This window comes from Cervus elaphus, chromosome 12 (assembly GCF_910594005.1).
Source record: "Cervus elaphus chromosome 12, mCerEla1.1, whole genome shotgun sequence".
Taxonomy (NCBI): domain Eukaryota; kingdom Metazoa; phylum Chordata; class Mammalia; order Artiodactyla; family Cervidae; genus Cervus; species Cervus elaphus.
Genome location: NC_057826.1, coordinates 36,808,863 through 36,827,246, shown reverse-complemented (window position 1 = coordinate 36,827,246; position 18,384 = coordinate 36,808,863). Strand labels below are relative to the sequence as shown.

Here is an 18,384-nt window from a genome sequence, read left to right as displayed (position 1 = left end):
TAATAAAAATAAATGGAAAAAAAAACACATATATGTGTACATATGTACAGGCACGCCCCAAAATATAACAGCTGCAGTAATTGCTAACAGCCCTATTTTTAAGATATGTTATAATTCAAAGCTTTGTTTTACTTTATATATAGACACTATAGAGCTTTAGCTTTGACAAGCCAGTGAAATTTTTCTTTCAAAATTCTAAAATGCCAGCAGGACCCCTAAAATTAACTTACTGAAAAGGAAACAAAAATGTAGTAATTACTTGAAGGAGTCAATACTAATGACTCTACCAGCTGGGTAAACAATTATAGTACAGGCATTTAAAAATACCCATACTAGTTAAGGTAACAGATACACCCTAAAGTCTCTTAAGTCTCAGGTAAATAAATGTTCCCCCTTCACCATACAGCGTATGGAGGTGATCAGGTTATTAGGCTCTGCTCCACATGCTCAATCATGGAGGTTCCTTAAAAAATTAAAAATAGAACTACCATATGATCCAGCAATCCCATTTCTGAAAGAATTGAAATCAGGATCTCAAATATCTTAGCACTTTTATGTTCATTGTAGCACTATTCACAATGACAAAGATGTGAAAACAAATGTCCAATGACAGATAAATGGATAAAGAAAATATGATTGATATATACACACAAACACAATGGATGTTCCACCTTTAAAAAGAAAGAAATTCTGCAATATGCAATAAGATACATGAATCTTGAGGACATTACTCTAAGTGAAATCAGCCAATCATAGACAGATGACTGCATGATTCCACTTATAGCAGGTATCGAAAATAGTCAAATTCATAAAATCAAAGAATGGAATGGTGAAGGGCTGGGAGGTGAGGGAAATGAGGACTTAAGGGGCACAAAATTTCAGTTAAGCAAAAGGAATAAGTTCCAACCAGATCATTGGTTGAATAGATCACAGATGTCTGACCCTTGGCAGAGAAGCCCTGAAAACAGAGTGGTGGGACGCCTAAAAGTGTCTCAAAAAGACATCTCTCCAGCCACAGGACACGTGGTTGGAGGTTGCCAGTGCAGACCAGTGCACAGATGCTGATGTGAAATGAAAATATGTCCTTCCATATCAATCAACAAGAAATGCCACAGCTATCAGCAATTTTTGGCCTCCAAATATGAATGATGACTCCAAAAACTGATCCAGAGCATGCGGCCACCCCCCACAGTGATTGCTGACGAGCTGGGGGAATGCAAGAAGCAAGGTGAACAAGGAAACAGGATTGGACCAGATAGCTGAAGTGCACATGAAAGGAATGAACTCAGTGAGCCCATAGGCTTGCATCTTCCCATACATAGAATACTAAATTCCTTAACTTGATAACCTGATCTTTGATGTTCAGACTGCTGGCTCCCTTTGTTGCAAACTTGTATATAGCGTGACTTCCCCTCCTGCCTCCTTGGAGCAGTTTTCTCAGAGCTACTGAGATGCTGTCTCCCTGACTCAGAGTCTTAAGCATTCCCACCAAATAAAACAACTCTCTACTTTCAGGCTGTGACTATATTTTTTAGTCCACACTGGGCTGAGGCATAGGTAGCCCGGGTGCTGCTCAGGGCTTGGGGAAGAGAAGGAACACCTGGCTCTTTGCTATAAGACCCCACAGGAAGAGTTGCACTTGATGGAATAAGCATCTTTGCAAAGAAAATATTGTTAAGCAGTTGATCTCGGATAAAAAAAAAAAGCCCAATTAGTGAGTAAACTACGTCCATTAAAAGATGAACCATGGCCTTTACATCCTTGGGAACCAGGTTCCTCTTAAGTTGACCTTATCACACTGAAGCTGGGAGTGATGCCTTTATGGACTAAGGATGGTCAAAAGGATATGGTGACAAAATACAAGATTGTCACATCCTAAAATACACTCCAAAGAAGAACCATAATGGAAAAATGGCAGCCCTAACTGTAGGAAGAAAAATTGTATCACATTTATGTAAATTTACATCTATATTGGAAATTTACTAGAAACTTGACTTGCTGCCAGTATGGAAAGTTAAAAACCTTTCATAAAAACAGACAACACTGTCATTAAACTAGGCATTCCTTGTTATGCTGCTCATTTTCTCCCAGACAGTATATGAATGTCACAACAAAAATCACACTGGTAAAGGTTTTTGAGGCATCATAAAAACATGGGGATTTAAAGGCCAGCCTACTACTCAAAGGCCAGCAGATTTGGAAAACTCAGCAGTGGCCACAGGACTGGAAAAGGTCACTTTTCATTCCAATCCCAAAGAAAGGCAATGCCAAACAATGCTCAAACTACTGCACAATTGCACTCATCTCACACACTAGTAAAGCAATGCTCAAAATTCTCCAAGTCAGGCTTCAGCAGTACATGAACCGTGAACTTCCAGATGTTCAAGCTGGTTTTAGAAAAGGCAGAGAAACCAGAGATCAAGTTGCCAACATCTGCTGGATCATCGAAAAAGCAAGAGAGTTCCAGAAAAACATCTATTTCTGCTTTATTGACTATGCCAAAGTCTTTGACTGTGTGAATCACAAAAAACTGTGGAACATGGAACAACAGACTGGTTCCAAATAGGAAAAGGAGTACGTCAAGGCTGCATATTGTCACCCTGCTTATTTAACTTATATGCAGAGTACATCATGAGAAACGCTGGGCTGGAAGAAGCACAAGCTGGAATCAAGATTTCTGGGAGAAATATCAATAACCCCAGATATGCAGATGACACCACCCTTATGGCAGAAAGTGAAGAAGAACTAAAGAGCTTCTTGATGAAAGTGAAAGAGGAGAGTGAAAAATTTGGCTTAAAGCTCAACATTCAGAAAACTAAGATCATGGCATCCAGTCCTGTCACTTCATGGCAAATAGATGGGGAAACAGTAGAAACAGTGGCTGACTTTATTTTGGGGGGCTCCAAAATCACTGCAGATGGTGATTGCAGCCATGAAATTAAAAGACGCTTACTCCTTGGAAGGAAAGTTATGACCAACCTAGATAGCATATTAAAAAGCAGAGACATTACTTTGTCAACAAAGGTCCATCTAGTCAAGGCTATGGTTTTTCCAGTGGTCATGTATGGATGTGAGAGTTGGACTATAAAGAAAGCTGAGTGCTGAAGAATTGATGCTTTTGAACTGTGGTGTTGGAGAAGACTCTTGAGAGTCCCTTGGACTGCAAGGAGATCCAACCAGTCCTGGGTGTTCTTTGGTAGGACTGATTTTGAAGCTGAAACTCCAATATTTTGGCCACCTGATGTGAAGAGCTGACCCATTTGAAAAGACCCTGATGCTAGGAAAGATTGAGGGCAGGAGGAGAAGGGGATGACAGAGGATGAGATGGTTGGATGGCATCACCGACTCAATGGACATAGGTTTGGGTGGACTCCGGGAGTTGGTGATAGACAGATAGGCCTGGCGTGCTGCAGTTCATGGGGTCACAAAGAGTCGGACACAACTGGGCGACTGAACTGAACTGAACTGCTACTCATGGTCAAACAAAAAACCACAAACATCCTAGAAGAATTTCAACCAGTGATGTGGCCAGAGTCAGCCTGGAACTAAAATGCCTGGACATATGAGAAGCACAGGGTAGGACAGCATATGGACTGAAAGCACAATATAAGCTATGTAAATGGCTCTGTACTTGGACATAAAAACTGCTCAGAGATGCTCAGAGATTCTAAACTGCTCACAGATAAAGATTACTCTTAAAATTTATTACTCCCTATGTATTTTCCTAATGGAGATGAAGAGGAACAACCATAAGATTTGTAGGATAAAAACACCTAGCACACCTGCTATTATATTTGCCTGTCCTCACTGGACAGGCAGAACCTCACATGTTCTTTGAGTTTTGATAGGCCAGAACAATAAAATTAGCCAGGATTTATATTCTCTGTTCTCAAGCACAGCAATACCATACTTGTTATCTTTGTCAAAGGCATAAACATATTACTCATTCTCCAACTAAACTTTGTTAGAAAAATTACTACTTAAAGGATTTCAACCCTGAATATTCATTGTAAGGACTAATGCTGAAGCTGAAGCCCCAGTACTCTGGCCACCTGATGCCAAGAACCAGCTCATTGAAAAAGACCCTAATGCTGGGAAAGATTGAGGGCAGAAGGAGAAGGGGGCAACAGAGGATGAGATGGTTGGATGTCATAACTGACTCACTGGATATGAGTTTGAGAAAACTCAGGGAGATAGTGAAGGACAGGGAAGCCTGGCATGCTGCAGTCCATGGGGTCACAACGAGTTGGATGTGACTTAGTGACTGAACGACAACAAATCAGTTAAGTAGATTGGATAGGCCAAGTTTAGAGGAACTGGCAGTTTGCATACTAGCAAAATCTTTGTAATTTGAAGGATTCATTCTTTTTTTACTGCATAGTTCCCAAGTTATCTTAAAGTGTTTGTAAATTTAACCTCTTTTAATTAAAAGAAAAATGAGGGAGTGTGGTCAAGATGGTGGAGCAGGAGAACCCTGAGTTCACCTTCTTCCACAGGCACACCAAAATTATAACTACTTACAGAGAAACTATTAATGAGAATGACCTGGGGACTAGTAGAAATGATCTCCTACAACTAAAGATATAAAGAAGGAACCACAGTGAGAGGGTAGGAGGGGTGGAGACGTGGTCTAGCCAGGATTCATAGCCCTGGGGTGGGCGACCCACAGATGAGAAGACAATTACAATTGCAGAGGATCACCCCAAGGAACACAGGGTCTGAATCCCACATCAAGCTCCCCAGCCTGAGGGTTCTACACCAGGAAGAGGAATCACCAGAATGTCTGATGGTGAAGGCCAGTGGGGCTTACTTTCAGGAGACCCATAGGGTTGTTGGAAATAGAGTCTACTTTTAAAGGGAGAACACAAAAGCTCACACACACCAGAACTCAGGACAGACATAGTAATTCAAAAGAAGCCTGGGTCAGTCCCACCAACTGCTATTGGAAAGCTTCCTGGAAAGTTAGGAGGCAACCGGAGCTCACCCTGGAGACAGAGACGTTGGCAGCATCCACTCTGGGGAATCATCTACCACGAGGACATTGTGCTGGCAAGTGCCATTTTGGAATCCTCCCTCTGGCTTATTAGTACCAGGACTTGACCCACCCACCAGCCTGCTGGCATCAGTACTGGATCAAACAACTACCAGGCAAAGATTCAGCCCCACCTATGAAGTGGAATACTACTCAGCCATAAAAAAGAATGAAATCTTGCCATTTTCAAAAATGTGGATGGACCCAGAAGATATTATGCTAAGTGAAATAAGTCACACAAGAGAAAGACAAATACTATATTATTTCATTTACATGTAGAATCTAAAAAACAAAACAAATGAACAAACATAACCAAATAGAAACAGAGTTTTAGATACAGAGAACAAAAGGGTGGTTGCCAGAGGGAAGGGGGTGGGCAGAAGATAGAAATAGGTGAGGGAGATTAAGAGGTACAGAGTTCTAGATGCAAAATAAATGAGTCATGGCATGAAATGTACAGTGTGGAGAATATAATCAATAATTATGTAATATTTTTGAATGGTGACAGACAGTAATTAGACTTATTGTGGTGATAATTTTGAAATGTATAGCAATATACAATCACTATGTTGTGTAGAGTGTTGTAGGCCAATTATACTTCAAAAGCAAACTCATGGAGAAAGAGATCAGAAATGTGATTACCAGAGGTAGGGTGGGAGGAGGGGCGATTGGATGAAGGCTGTCGAAAGATACAAACTTCCAGTTATAAGATAAATAAGTACTAGGGATGAAATGTACCACATGAGAAAAATAATTAACACTTGTATGTTATACATGAAAGTTGTTAAGATAGTAAATCCTGAGATTTCTCATCATAAAAAAAATTTTTTTCTATTTCTTTAAACTATATGAGATAATGGATGTTTGCCAAGCTTACTGTGGTAATCATTTCATGATGCATGTGAGACAAATAATTATGCCATACACCTTAAATTTGTACACTGCTGTATGTCAATTTTATCTCAATAAAACTGGAACAAAAAAAATTTTAAATATGAGTAAGTTCTAGAAATCTGCTGTATGATTATTGTATCTGAAGTCAACAATAATATATCAAACACTTAAAAATTCGTTGGGATTCCCAGGTGGCTCAGTAGTAAAGAATCCTCCTGCCAGTGCAGGAGATGGAGTTTGATCCCTGGGTTGGGAAGATCCCCTGGAGAAGGAAATGGCAACCCACTCCAGTATTCTTGCCTAAGAAATCCCACGGGCAGAGGAGCCTGGCAGGCTATAGTCCATAGGGTTACAAAGAGTACAACATGACTGAGGGACTGAACATGCATGCGAAAATTTGTTAAGAGGTTAAACTTCATGTTAAGTGTTCTTTCCACAATAAAATAAAATACAAAAATATTTGAATTGCCAAAGAATTCTAACTAATATCAGGGTTAGTCAAAACCCCAAGTCCAGAACTCCGAAGTGTGGGACAGATACCTTGCCACAATCATCAGATACTAGACTTGGAAATTTAAATTCCACACACTCTTGCTCAAAACTAAGCAGAAGAAGGAAATGGAACTGCATAAAAAGAAACATGAATCAGATTTTTGGTCAGCTCTATGGTGACATTAAGGCATGACAGTGGACCGATTCAATTCACAAACTTCCGTTTGGGAACAATACTAACGAGTGGAGAACCAGTGAATTTCCTCCCTACAAGTCAGTGTAATATCCTGACCCTTATACCTAACACAGTACAATCACACTTGCCCCTTTTCATAGCAAAAAAGGGAAAGGAAACACTCAGAATCACTTTGGTTTTGAACCTGCAGAGCATTCCATACATTCATATTCAATGCATGCTCCTTGAAAAAACAAACAGTACAACACGGTAAATCAACTATACTCCAATATAAAATAAAAATTTAAAAAAAAACAGTGGGACAACAGTATGTAAAGTATAGAATATTATAAAATCTTTCCTCCCACTTTGCTATGTATCCCTATACTTTGCTATCACTTTAATATGTACCTTCCCAGTGTGGTGTGCACACACACTCACATGCATATGTATACACACAATATTTGAAATAAATGGTGTTATCCTAACCACACCATTCTGCAATTTGTTTTCCTTACTTAAAATTTGTATACATGGACCTTAGTTTTTCTAATGGCTGCCTAGTATTACATATGACTAAGTAATCACTCACTAAGGGAATACTTTTTATTTCCATTCTTGTTTCCATTTTCAAAAGTTTTATTTAAAAGTAATACACATTACTTGTTCTAAAAATTCAGACTGTGCGGAAAGTACCTAAAATGAGAAACAAAACAACCCCACCACTCCCACACCCATTACTCGGAGGTTTAACTAACAGTTTCTAAGTTCTACTGTTGATTACCATTTGAAAACTGAATGTAATATATCTATGCCTCTTTTTCTTGATTTATCAACTATATATTATCTACTGACTCCTCATGATGAAAAATTAGGAAAAATAGTACATTCATACATGGATGGAAATGAAACACAGCATTTGGCTATCAAACAATCTTCCCTGCATTGCAAGTAGATTCTTTACCAACCAAGCTATGAAGGAAGCCCATTGAACAATCTCAGCCTGCTGCTAATCATGATTCATCTTCTGTGGTAATACAACTACGTGGCTACAAATAACATTTTAATTATAGAAATATAGTGGTTTAGTAACAAATTGGACTTAGATAAACCCCGCAGCAGCAAACTCCCCCAGGAGACGGAGTACCTCAGTTCTCACTTCATGGCCCTGCTGCTGATTAACTTTGTGACTGTAAACATATTATGTAACCTTGTGGGGCCCTAGTTTCTTATCTCTTCCAATAGGAAAAACTGTATCTCACAGGTCTGCAAGCAGATCAAATTAAATCATGCCTTTGAAAAGGCCTTGTAAACCAGGGAGGTATCATTAGCACCTCTTTAGCCACCTCTGTCATTCCTGGAGCTGGTGAAGGGCAAACAAGGCTGAGAGTCAGGCAGACAGGTCAGGTTGCAAGGCCAGGAATCCTCACCTTGCCCTTCGGCTTCTCAGGTTTCAGCCCCTAAGACATCTGATGGCTAGGGGGTGCCGGTGGGAACAGAAGTTGAAGCAGCAATTGGGTTAGCAGGATCTGTTTTGTATCCCAGAGATAAAAAGTCTTAAAGCTAAACCTGAAGCTGGAAGCAGGAGAAATAGATGCCTGGTGCATTGGTATAGCAATAGATGTGCCCACTCCTTCAGCCTGGAACAGGATTTAAGTGCTTGACATGGGGATGGGGAGTGGGATGTGTGTAGATATCAGATGTCTTAAGTCTTAAGACAGTCCCTAGAACTGACCCTGGGACAGAAGAGCAGAAGGAGAGAGAGGAGCTCCTGGCTGCAGGCAGGTCAATGTTATTGCCTGAGCAACCACCCCAGTGCCTGAGCATGGGCGTCATACGGGAGAGCTCAGACCCAGAGCCCTCACTCTATGCTTTTGAACCTAGCTGTCATTCTATAAAAATGGTCTCTGGTGCTAATTCATTTATAGACATGTGAGGAAAGTTCATTCTGTAATTAATTGAGACATTCCATAAAAATACTGCTAACTCACAGCTATAGAGAACAAACTAGTGGTCACCAGGGAGGACAGGGAAGGGAGGAGGGGCAATATAAGGGTAAGAGATAGGGAAAACGTGTGTTTTGGGATTCTATGATATCATGTGTTGTGAAACTTTTGAAAAATGTAAAGCACATTAGAATTTAAATAATCTTTCATCCAATAAAAAAATAGAATGAAAATAATGCTACAGTGGGGGAAAAAAAAAAAGAATACAGTTGCCAGAGGTCCTTTGAGGAGTGCAGCACATCACAGCTCTACAGAGTACCCCCTTGCTGTGAGACTGATTTTGTCAGACTACAGGTTTGTTCCTGGTGGTCCTGCAGAATACTCACTAACCAAGCTAAAGCATTATCAAATCCTATACTTGCTTCACATTCCTGCACTTTTAAAAACGAACTAAAGTATTTTAAACAAATGCTAGACCCAAGTCATTTCATCCCCACTTACTTCAGTATGTATCTCAAAAACATTACATACACTTTCTTACATACCCACAGTATTCTGGTTTGTATTTTTTAGTTCCCATAATTTAGGTTAATGAGAAATTAATGCTTTCTTAGGATGTCCTAAGAAAATCAAGTTTCTGAATCTGATGCACAGTGAACTCACTAAAGTAAAATGCCTTACGTAAATGTCTCTTTCAGCAGTCAACAGAACCCCTGTCTGAACATGATTTTAATGACCAGGCTACAACAACCAGGGTCCCTCACCTCTAACATCACAAGTCTATTCACACTTGTGTACACAGCCACAAACAATGCACACACACACATGACTAAAGGGAAAATGAAGTGACCTCTTCTACACAGTATAGTAATGGGTCACTGTAGCAATACTGGTAGGCTATCAAGATAAGTAGCGATGCTACCTATACAGAGAACACAAAATCTATGCTGGCTTGGAAAAGAGTAAATGAAAACATCAGAGAGCTAGGAAAGTACCGGCTTATTGGGAAGGGAAGTGAAAACCACAAACCACTACCAATAGAAGCAGTATTTCATTCCAGGATGAAATTCTGCTGGTTCCACGTCATCACTTCTATCCCCGTGTATAAGACTCTCATCAACCTCCCATTGCCTTCCCCATCATACCCAGTAGCCTCCTCCTGACTCGTGGGTCCCTAGGGTAGTAACTACATAGGAAGTCCTCTTTCCCATCCTTCCTCTTCATCTTCCTTACTTCCACACCTCCCCCACAAATGCCTCTTCCACTAACTCCCCAAAGTTTTAACTTTAAGAACACACTTCTTTGGCCTAAAGCATATTTGGCACATAGCACAGTGTGTCTGGTTTACAACAAATTCATATGTTGGAATCCTAATGCCCGCTGATGTGATGGTGTTAGAAGGTGGGGCCTTTGGACAGTGATTAGGTCATGAGAGTGAATAAACAGGATTAGTGCTCTCGTAAAGGTGAGCCCACTGAGCTTCCTAGCCTCTTCTGTCATGTGAGAACGCAGTGAGGAAGGGCCAGCTATGAACCAGAAAGCGTCCTCACCAGAACACAACCATGCTGTTGATGTTGGACTTTAAAGCCTCCAGAAATGTGAGAAATACATTTCTGTTGTTTATATGCCATTTGATTTGTCGTATTTTGTTATAATAGTCCAAACAAACTAAAATAACCTGCTAAGAAATATGGGTTGGGTAGACGGATGATGAGTGGTGTAAATGAAAGGGTAATACTTCAAGACCTATGTGAGTTTTGATGTAACTCTAATATGACATGGAAAGACCATTCACCAAAATGAGTAACCAGTCATAACAAGCAGCTAATCACCCAAAAGATTATAAAAGTGAGAATGTTACATATACACCTTCCCCACCACCATCACCAACCAGAAAGCATAGAAGGGAGGAAAATGTCAGAATGGAAAGATGGTGGGCACTTGGCTTGGACAAATTTTGACTCCACCATTCTCTAGTTGGGAGACTTATACATGGACAATAGTGCACCAGACAACAGGCTGAGGTCTGCTGTGGCTCTGGTTCCTCTGTTCAACAAATGCTCTTCGAATACCTACTATGTGCCAGGCAGAGGACCAGGTGTGGGAGACATAGCGGTGAGCAAACACATGCAGTCCCCCATTCTCATGGAGCAGAGAGTCTAACAAGGCAGTTGGAGGCAGCTCTTAATCAAATAATGCCGCTAATGAAAATAAAGTTACACAGTGAGACATTAGCGCATGTAACAGATGGACTCATCTAGACTTGGGGTGCTATGAGTGCCGTGGGGAGAGTGGCTCCAGAGTTTACCTAGAATTAATTAGGTAAAGGAATGCTGAGGAAAACCATTCCAAATAAGGCAACTGTGCTTACAAAGGCTGTGATCAAAACCTCAAACAATGCATGTTCAGTGTGGCTTCCTGTTAGAGTGCCTGAGCTAGGGGTGAAGGGGAGGGTGGAGACTCAGTCAGATTTCTATTCTGAAAAGTCCAGTGCATTTTAACAGGCCCCCTGGGAGGCTGGGGCAGCCACAAGCACATCACTCTGTGGGTTCTGGGACCCCAGCTGCACCCCGTCTATATGAGGACAGGTAGGCGGCCTTAACAGAACATTGGGAAGCAGGGACTGATGGACCTGAGTAAAGAGCCTGAATCCTCCAGCATCTGTGCTAGGAAGGGGCTCACTGACATGTGTACATGATCAAGCGGAGGGAGAATGCAGTAAAATCCCTAACTTCTAACTAGCGATGTGTCTAGATCAGGGTCAGCAAACTACAACCCAAGAGCCAAATCCAGCCAGCACCTATTTCTGGGCAGCCCACAAGTTAAGAAAAGTTTTCACATTTTTAAATGGCTGAAAAAAAATCAAAAGATGGAATATTTTGTGCCAGGTGAAAATTACGTGACATTCACATTTCAGTGTCTATAAATAAAGTTTTATGGGAAAACAACTGTGCTTGTTTACTATCATCCATGGCTGCTTTCACAACGCAGCAGCAGAGCCGATAACTGCCACCAACACTAGGGTACTGCTGCAAAGCTAAAATTATTTACTCTCTGGCCCCTTATAGAACAAGGCTGCCTGTCCTTGGGCTAGTCAGAAGAGCCTATAAATCTGAGCGCGTGGTCAGAAAACTGACAAATAAGCTTTAGTGGGAACAAGTGCAAAGTAATGCACATTGGGATAAAAATATACAAACTATTTATAAAATGAAGACCAGGCTCTGAGCTATGAGGTCACAGCTTAGAACTAAGCACAATGGCAAAGACTGAAGGCAGCTAGAGCAACAGTGTGTGAATTTCCTGCCCCAGACTATAAGAATCAGTACACAAAGGATGGGGTTGGTTGTCTGATGACACCCCTGGATAGAGGCCTGGGGAATGATTTCAGGACAACTAAGCTAAAATTCAACCTAGAAGAAAGGCTATATTATTTTGCACTTTCACTTAAAAGTTATATAGAGACATAGATAACAACAGTCTGCATATAATCGCCAGAAGAAATTAGTGATAAAGATTTAGAATGTGTGGTATTACTACTGGGCTACTGGGGGCTGGGTTATCATCAAGACTTTGTCTTGTTCAACTTTATAGCCCCAATCCCTACGTTAATGATTGGCATATGATAAGTGTTCAAACAATATTTGTTGAATAAAAGGAGAAAAGGAAGATGAGAAGGAAGGAGGGAGGGAGAGGAAGAGAGAGAGATGAAGGAGGGAAAGAAGGAGGGAAACTATAGAACCTATAGAGTTTGAAGGCTGAACAGGAGTTGGACATCCTCCAAGAATGAGGAAGAACATCCCAGTGGAAAAACAGAAGCATAAGAGGCCATGAGAGTTGATGAGGCCTGGAAAATATATCACAATAAAACTCCCTGTCACCTTTGCTCTATCTCCAAGGTAACTTGGCTTCTCCTACCACCGGCCCTGTGAAGGGGCCAGGGCCACAGGAGAGGTGTGTCCTCCAGGACAATTAAGGCATCAGCCACACAGTAAGTTCCTCAGGCTCTCCGGGCAGTAGGGCATACACTGATTTCTGCAGCCTGATCCTCAGGGATAGTTTCCACACCTGCAAAGCTGATAGAACTGACCTGGGACCTTGGCGGCTCTAGCAGGGTCATCGGGGGCCCTACCTTATGTGGCCGCCTCCCTCTTGAACACCTCTGACCTCTTCCATTTCAATGCAACAGGATTCATGTCTGGAGAGTTCCCTGAGAACACCCAGCCCCGTGTGCTGCAGGCCCGAAAGGAACAAGGTGCCTTTCTCAGGTAAGATACTCTACCTGCCCGACAAACAGTCAGCCAGGGCTCCGGAATCCAAATGTTCAGGGTTCCGGAATCTATTCTTGCTGCAAGGGAAACTCATCGTAGTAATGTGAAAGTCCCAGGCCCTGGGAATCCCCTCTGTCCCAAGCCAACCAGGACAGTTGGTCACCTGCCAGATGGATTCCACATTTAATACACTGGGCTGGTTGGGGAGGAGGAAATTTCCCTCTGTCCCTCTTGAATTCATGTGGCTGGACTTAAAATTATTGGAAAAAAAGAAACAAATTTTAATTCATGCCCATGGAAGACCCATAGAATGAGACCTAAGAAGCTGCCAAAGTAGGCAGACTTTATACATTTTTCTCTTTGACTACACTGGGTCTTTGTTGCTGTACCCAGGCTTTTTCTAGTTGCGGCCGCTAAGCCGTGTCCACCTCTTTGCAACCCCATGGGCTGAAACCCACCAGGTTCCTCTGTCCGTGGTATTTCCCCAGGCAAGAATACTGGAGTGGATTGCCACTTTCTTCTGTAGGAGGATCTTCCTCACCCAAGGATCGAACCTGTGTCTCCTGCTTGGCAGGCAGATTCTTTACTGCTGAGCCACCTGGGAAGCCCCTCTAATTGCAGTGGCAGGAGCTACTTTTCCTTGCTTTGTGCAGCCTTCTCATTGCAGTAGCTTCTCTTGTTGGAGGGCACAGGCTCTAGGAGCACGTGCTTCAGGAGTTGCAGCACACAGGCTCACACCATGTATGGCTCACAAGCTCGAGTGCGTGGGCTCAGCAGCTGCGGCACACAGGCTTATTTGCCCCACAGCATGTGGAATCTTCCTGGACCAGGGGTCAAAACCATGTCCCCTGCACTGGCAGGCGGATTCTTAATCATTGGACCACCACTGGAAGGACTGGTGCTGCAGCTGAAGTTTCAATACTTTGGGCACCTGATGCAAAGAACAGACTCATTGGAAAAGACCCTGATGCTTGGAAATACTGAGAGCAAGAGGAGAAGTGGGTGACAGAGGATGAGATGGTTGGATGGCATCACCGACTCAGTGGACTTGTGTGTGTGTGTGTGTGTGTGTGTGTGTGTGTGTGTGTGTGTGTGTGTGTGTGTGTGTGTGTGTTAGTAGTTTAGTCATGTCTGACTCTTTGCAACCCCATGGGCTATAGCCTGCCAGGCTCCTCTGTCCATGGAATTCTCCAGGTAAGAATACTGGAGTGTGTTGCCATTTCCTTCTTCAGGGGATCCTCCTGAGCCAGGGATTGAACCCACATCTCCTGCACTGCAGGCAGATTCTTTACCATCCGAGTTCGAACAAACTCCAGGAGATAGTGGAGGACTGGGAAGCCTGGCGTGCTGCAGTTCATGGGGTCACAGAGTTGGACACAACTTAGCAACTGAACAACAACAAAAACCAGGGAAGTCCATGTTTTATACTTTTTAGACAAACTTTTTTGTGAGGAATCGACAGGACAAAGAAACTTAGGTTCTGGGTGCCCAATTCGTGAAGAATCAAAACAGAGGTTTGGCTTGGGGTAGTAAGCTAAAGAAGTAGTGAAGATTTATTTACATAGGCTTCTCAGTTCTAATTCCCTATCTTTGGTGATAAGGTGTCCTTGTATCTGCAGATGTAGGGAGTGTACTTTTCACAAGAAGAGATTTATTTCCTGCTTTCAGGAAGACAGAAGGTTCACAGTGTCTCTTCTTCAATTGGCCATAACTTTGATTCAAAATAAATAATATGCCATCAAGGCATATTTTTGGGGTGGCCTACCCAACAGACTTCTTGTTCCACTGTTCCTAGACCTCGTGTGAGCCTGCTCCAGAGAAACTGCTGCCTCCCAGAACGTGCAGAGTGGCTCCTTCTGGATCAGGGAAGGAACAGCCTGGGCTGGTTGGGTCACTGGGAACAGAAGAGACCAAGAGGCCAAGGAGGAGGGGTTCCCAAGGAACCTCAACTATTGGAAACTTGGATCTAGGGCTCCCATTTTTTATCTGGTGTCTGTATGTGTTTCTGTGTAAACAATGAGGATGAAACAGTACTTGGTATCAGGGAAAACCTTCAACATTTACAATGTTTGAAGATAGGGAAGAACTACCAAAGGAAAGACTGCCTGAAACATTCTTTATGAGTAAGCAGAATGTGAGTTGTTAAAATATAAATAACAAAGAGGAATATATAACTTTGTTGGTCAGTATAAAACAGTTGTAATAATTACAGTAATTTATATCTAATGACCATGTAGCATAGTGATTATGAGGCATTACTGTGTCATGTAAATCATACACAAAGATCTTTGTGATTAGGGTACTAAATTCTGCTCAGTCATGTGTGCACTGGTGACTAGCTTAAAACCATTAAAAGTAATTTAGGTTGGCTTAGTCTGGTTTTTTTGCTTCAGGGATTACAGAGAGTGAAATAGTAGGTGAACTTGCTTCATTTGATTCAGCGAGGACCAATATAAAGATACTTAAAAAAAAAAAATTAACGCCATCTTTATTTGTAAAAGAATTCTGGGAAAAAGTCAAAGCACTTTGATTAGATTTTAATCTAATCAATCCTCACAATAACCCCAGGAGGGAGTTCTTACACAATGGCTTTCTTTGTTTAAAGCCACCAGTTGTCAGAGGCCACAAAAGAGTCCCTTTGTCTGCCATTGCTTCTTTGTCCCAATTTAATTCATAAATGTTGTAATGTTCTTTGAAATGAGTCTAGTATAAATACAAACTACTAGCATATCAATAATCTCTAGTCATTATGAGACATATTGACCTTCCCAGTAAAAATTTCTTACAAATGACTTTACATGCTAGCTTAAAGACATAAAAATGTTTGTTAGAAAGGAATTTAAAGTCATGGATGAACTCTCTATAACAAAAATATTTTCATCTATTAATTACATGTACTTACAGTGTTTCTGCTCCGAGCACAATGTCAGCTACTATGGGCACACAGAGCCTGGGAGAGAAATATAGTAATTGTAACAGTGAAACATGGAGAAGGAAATGGCAACCCACTCCAGTATTCTTGCCTGGAAAAGTCCAGGGACAGAGGAGCCTGGCGGGCTACAGTCCATGGGGTTACATGACAGCATGTGTGCACAAGGGTGGAGGGAGATGGGTTGGTAGCAATAAGCTGATAGAACTAAAAAAAAACAAAAAAACAGTGAAACATATGTGGTGATGATCAAGAGGTCTAAGTGAGTCAAAACATGTTTAAAAAACCAAAAATGGAGTGTAGCAATCCTAAGAAGGATATCTGATGACCAGCATTCGCCTGTACCCCTGGTTTGCAATTTGATTTAGGTGGCATGGTCTTTAATAGGTCTCACTAGCAAAGTAGGTTCAGTGGATGTTTCACATTCAAAATCTCATTGGATTCTTACAGTGTTGCTATGAAACAGGTAGGACAAATTTTTTGTTTGTTTTTTTTGTTTTTTTTCGGTAGGACAAATTTTATTTTCCACTATTAACACACAAGAAAATGAGTTCAGCAATAGTACACTGTTAGAGATCACAGTGAATAGATGGCAAAATTAGAAGCTGAAACCAGGTTTTCCAAATTCCACCCTCATCTTCAAGTCCCCCAGCCCAGTCACAACCTCCAAACTTCAGGACTGATGTGCTTAGTTCTTTTTTTATATATACTTTTTTTTAAGTTAATATGTTGTATTTTTATTTTTATTCAGTTCAAGAATTTTTTTTTTTTTTTTTTTTGGCAGAGCAGCATGCAGGATCTTAGTTCCCTGGCCAGGGAACTGAACCACTGGACTAGAGGGAAATCCAATGCTTAGTTCTTAAATTACTGTCCCAGCTGGGACCTCCTATTCCCTTTCATTTCAGCCAGACATGATCAGAGAAATCCATAGGAATATTTAATTTAAAAAATTTTTTAAAGACAGAAACAAAGATATGAAAACAACGAACTTGTTTGAAAGTACGTTTGGCTCACAGGTTGGTGAAATGGTAGATGGTCTCTAGAGCCAGAGATCTCCTTTATCTCTTCCCTGGCCAAGAAGGCAACTGCCTGTTCTTAGGTAATCTATTTCTGGTATTTCTTCTCCCCTGGAGGAGAGGTTAAACTGAATCTCCAGCCACTGTGTTACTGAGTAATCCACGGAAAGATGAAAGCATTACCTTCACCAGAGTTGTGTATCACATCACTAACTCTTGTTCATACCCATCCAACAGCTTTCATCCCCTCCTGAAAAAGGTACGGGAACACATTCCAAAGACATCTTATAGGAACTTCCTACAGCCACATACTCCAACAGACAAAAGAGTTCTCAGGATGGGGAATATGCAGCATCTGAACCTGTCAACTAAGTAGATGAAGCACCTTTTCCACATTTCAATTAAAAAAAAAAAACAAAAAACCTTTTCCCCATTCCATTCCCAAACTGGATTTCACAGGACAATGCAGAGGTCTCAAGTTGCTGGCAAATCTTTGATGTATGAAACAGAGATCTCTCCTAACATATCCCAAGAAGTCTAGATATTTTTCTGCAGATTATTCCATTTTTATGCAGAAAGAAACCAAGAGGGACAGTGTAGAGTGATAGTTAAGTGCTTGAGCTCTGAAACCAAACTGATCTGGAACTGAGTTCCTGCTCTGTTGGCAGCACGACTCTGGCCAAGTTACCTAATCTCCCTGAGATTCTACGTCTCCATCTACTTAAAAGATTGCAATCACTGGCATTGATAGAGCGCTTACTATGTGCTAGGAACTAGGTATGCTAAGTTTTACATGCTCTATATGCATTAATCCTTATTATGGCCCTGTGAAGCAGGTATGATCATCACTCCCACTTCATAGGTAAGAAAATTGAAGCACGAAGAGGTTAAACAGTTTGCCAGAGATTATATGACTCTAAGTGGGGAAATCAGGATGTAAACACAAGCAGTCTGACTCCCACACCCATGCTTTGTATCACTAGTGATTATATCCGAGTGATGCTATAAGGATTAAATGAACTCAGGTAAATCAGATCCCCTGCCTAGTACCTGGGACATAAACAAGCCTTAAGTAAATGTTACCTGTAGTATTACTCTTAGCACTGTCATTTGTTCCAAGAGATATCTGGGCCAGAAAACAGGTTTTGACATAGGATATTTCGCATCTATTCCAGTTAACTGCCCTGAGATATGTGTCCTGAAATCGAATTGACAGGTCTCTGCTATTACCTAAACCATCTGTATGTTATAGGTTACCTGGTTAAGAGATAGGCTAAATGGTTGACAACTTTTTCCATTTGCCCAGGCAAAGTATTAAGAAGTATTGTCTCTTATAAAAGAATGGCATACTGATCAAAAGCTAGCATACTTGCAGGAAGCACTCTGCTTATAAATGGGTTGTGTTTCAAAAGCTGACTTATCTATTGTTATAAACTCTGAATATGTAGACAAAAGGTTGAAAATGGTGGTTACCTTCGAAGACTATTCACAGAAATCTATTTATTTAGCCCCCTTTAAAGTTCAACGATAGAAATCATGCCACTAACTCAAGGTAGGCCTAGGAACAAGAGTCCATGTGATAAAAGAATAAGAGAGGTGTCTTTTCTGGAACAGACGAAAGTTGATATCGAC

The 18,384-nt window shown here is 41.3% G+C and overlaps 1 pseudogene; it reads left to right on the top strand.

The window, feature by feature from the left end:
- Positions 1 to 1,173: 1,173 nt before the first annotated feature.
- Positions 1,174 to 3,753, top strand: LOC122705629 (annotated as a pseudogene).
- The last annotated feature ends 14,631 nt before the right edge of the window (positions 3,754 to 18,384 follow it).